This window comes from Callithrix jacchus, chromosome 6 (genome assembly GCF_049354715.1).
Source record: "Callithrix jacchus isolate 240 chromosome 6, calJac240_pri, whole genome shotgun sequence".
NCBI classification, from domain to species: Eukaryota; Metazoa; Chordata; class Mammalia; order Primates; family Cebidae; genus Callithrix; species Callithrix jacchus.
Window position 1 is genome coordinate 128,731,817 of NC_133507.1, and position 3,913 is coordinate 128,735,729.

The following is a 3,913-nucleotide window of genomic DNA, read 5'->3' on the forward strand; positions in this document are numbered from 1 at the left end:
AAGTAATGAAAAAATGAATGAATGCCATCTTGGGCTAGTCACTTAACCTCTCTGAGCCTTAGCTTTTTCATTGCTAAAGTATGACCAACAACAACAACAAAAAGCATACCTGCCTGATTCAAAATGTTGGCAAGAGTTTGAAATAAAATATGTATATACTCAATTTCCTAAAAAACAGAGCCAGAGGCAGAGATCAAGTGCTGGTGCTTTAAGTAGAAGGTGCAATCCCTGGGCATTGGGAATACAGAAAAGGGAACAACAACAACAACAAAAAAAAAAACAGAAAGAATGAGAATAAATAAAATATGAGTGAGTTCCTACACTGACTACTGCTTCATGTGAAGCCACAAAGGGACACACTGGTCACTTGACAGAAGCATTAGCTGCACCACACACGACATCTTACATGGAGAAACTCTACCCTGAAGCAATGTATCAAGAGAGAACAGAACATTGGTCAATATTCACCCACTGGAGCTCTTACCACCCCACACTTCCATATTGCCTCATCTTACCACCTCTCCCCATCAACTCCTCTGTTTTTCAGTACAACATTTCACCCAAAAGAACTGGGATGGCGTCACCTGGAGCTTAAGAAACTGCACGCAAGTATTGAATTCCTAGTGAGAGTTTAACAATGGCCAAAAACAAATTAAGAGGGCCTAAGTCCAGGAATGTATTTCACATAGCAAGCCAAAAAACTTTAAGGCTAAAAACAAAGCAAAACCAGTTACCACTAATCTTAAGAAGATAAACATTATGAATGAAGAAAAAATCAACAGAGTATATAAAGCTTTTGTAGATGTACAAAAGGAACTTGCACATTTCTGAAAAGGCCTTTCGCTTGAACCTCTGCAGAAAGAACTGATTCCTCAGCGGCATCATGAAAGCAAACCAGTTAATGTTGATGAAGCTACAAAATTAATGGCTCAGTTGTAAAACAGTAGTGATTCCCCACAAAGACCAATAAATTAAATGTTTTATACAAAAAAAAAAAAGAACTGGACTCTCCAGATTGACCACGAGTGGTGATACCCTGCAATCCCACCCAAGACCCTTTGGCTTCAAAAGTGACAGCTACTTCAGAGCAAGCAGGGGGCAGGGAAAGATGTGAGAATCTCAGCAGATGAGAGAATCCCATGAGGAAAAGAGGATACACACAAGATAGAGTTGATAAAGTATGAGACAGTGGCTTTGAAACTGTAAAGCTGCAAACAATGAAAAGCGATGTTGTTTTATTGGTCTTCTTTAAAATGCAACTGTCTTTCCACCTCATCGTCTCTGCACTTGTATAAGTTTGATGAGCTTTCAACTAGACTGCACAAATGAAGCCTTCCTTGTTTCTGCTGTTACTGTTGAAACAGCACCTCTTTGAAACAAGCCACTTCATCTTCTCATAAAAATCCTTATATTCAAAATAGGATCTCTAAACGCATTCTGTTAAAGTGGAGTTTTTTGCTTGCTGTGTTTAGTTTCTATCCTTAAGAGAATGCAGCTAATATGAGCAATCCATATGGGAGATACAAGTTACCAATCCTTATCTTTTGATTCTTCCTCCATCAGTCTGCTTTTTTAACATCAGCTTCCTTGGCCCATTCTTATATCGTCTATACAGTGATAAATTTTAACACACCTCCAAAATGCCATTAAGTGTTAATAGCACGAAGTCCATGTAATGGTCAGAATGAAAAGATTTCCCAGCCTGAAATGCCTCCATCAGCAATCACATAACTTGTTGACATGTGGTCCCTTCACCAGGTTTTATCTACAAATCCAAGACCCATACAATTAGGGGTCAGCCTGAATGGGGGTCAACTTGAATTGGGGTCAGCCTGAACTGAGGAGCCACATGTGTTCTGGATTTTAATTGCATTCCAGAGCCCAGCTGAATGAAATGCCAGGCACATAGTAAGATACATATACAAATATAAACATATCATGTATATAATTCATCAAATATGTTACCAAATGAACAGCTATAGTCAGTTTAGAGTAGAAACACAAAAATTAAAAGCAAAAGCACAGACTCTGGTACCAAAGTGCCTGGGTTCAAATCCCAGGTTTATCTTAAACCAGCTAGCGTGACATTAGACAGTTGGTTTGATCTTTTTGTGCCTGTTTGTGCCTTGGTTTTTTTCTCCTGTAAAATGGGGATAATAGTCATACCTATTTCACAGGTTTGTTGTGATAGTTAAATGATGCATGGATTACAAGTCTTTTAGCCTCATAAGAGTTCCTAGTGCACTGTGAACAAGGGATGCAGTTTAGCCTGGACGATCATTTCAACTGTGCTACCAGCCACCCACCTGCCCATTCAAATCAGGAGAAAGGTGTCTTTTCAGTCGTGCCATCTGTCTTCACTAGTTCAACCAGATCCAGCTTACATATATTTAAAATCCGGTGTAAAACCTGCCTTTTAAAATTTGTGTAGCCAAAAGGAATCTCACACTAGGCATGGCATTTTCTGTCCCTCGGTGATAGACTGTGTTTTTAAACAGGGTGGTGTCAATTGATTTAAGTATTTTATTGAATAATTTTACTGTTCCTGTGCCCAGAGGCTTTTTAAGGCAGGAACCAATTTTTTAAATCAAACAGATAAATGTGTAGTCGTTGCACTTGAAATAAAAGCAGCAAAAAAAATAAAATAAAATAAAAATAAAAGCAGCATAAGCAGTAGGGCTAGAATTTCCACTTGAGCTGTATAACTATTTGCCTAATAGCCTGGAGGTTTTCCTAAAATTTAGGGAAGAAGCAGTAGGAGGTGATGGCTGAACTTCACTGCCACAATCCTAAGCCTTTTACATACTGTCACCCAGGCCTGAAACCTATGTTCCCAAGGTACCTACAAGGATCTGGGCCACATGGGAATCTTCTCATCCTCCTATGGAGAGGTAATCTGACCTTAACTATTTCTTAAGTCCCTTTAACATTCAGCTGTGTTTCTCCCTTCAGTGGTAGAATAATGAACCATGAGTCATCATTTTAGACCATTCCTGCAAACCGTTGCCTGTAATTATTTTGCGCACTGCAAATCACCTTAATTTTGGTACAAAATAGCTCTCTGCTATCCAAAATACTAACTTTTTTCTTATGGAAACACTGAAATTAAACAAATTAAAAATCAGCAGCATTAACAGTAGCTCATTCTAACATTATATACCTCCTAATGTGACGCAATATGAGTCTACAGTATCACTTTTGAAGAATGTTTAACCTAAATTGGACCAAGCCTGAGAGATAAGGAAAAATGCTAAGTAAAATGCTATGACCCAATCAAACAACAAGAAACATCTAGAATGTGGGATGTTCTACAAAATAGCTGGCTTAGTCGCTCAAAAACTATAATGTGAGGAAGAAAAAAAAAGAGGGTGGAGTCTGTTACAGATTAAAAGTGACTAGAAACACAGAATGGAATGACCTTGATGAATCTTGGTTTGAAAAATAACAGATATAAAAGATACTTTGGGGATAATTGAGGAAATTTGAGTTTATTAGATGATATTAGAAAATTACTGTTAATGATCCTAGAAGTGACTATACTAAAGAATATTCTTTCTATTTTTTAAATTCATATATGTCTTTACACATAACTGAAAGTGCTATTACAGTACCTAAATTATTTACAACTGTGCAGTAAAGTGTTGTGAAATAAATTATCTAGAAGGCAGCAGAAATACATTGGGAATGTATATAAAACTGTAGAGTATTCACAGATACACTTTTATATAATTACTGGTTCTGTAGTGTTTCAAGCTATGTTCTCAGAAAGAGAAACAAAATGTCCAAGATGAAGGAGAAAATACATGAACCATGTACCAGCATCAGTGCCCCAGCATCCCTGGCCCCAGTCTGAGGCCGTCTGGGTCTGCAGCTCCATGGCAACAGGGTCATGACTGGGATGGTGCTCCCCTGA

The 3,913-nt window shown here is 38.0% G+C and overlaps 1 pseudogene; it reads left to right on the top strand.

Moving 5' to 3' along the window:
* The first annotated feature begins 576 nt into the window (after positions 1–576).
* Positions 577–1,001, top strand: LOC100409502 (ribosomal biogenesis factor pseudogene; annotated as a pseudogene).
* Positions 1,002–3,913: the final 2,912 nt, after the last annotated feature.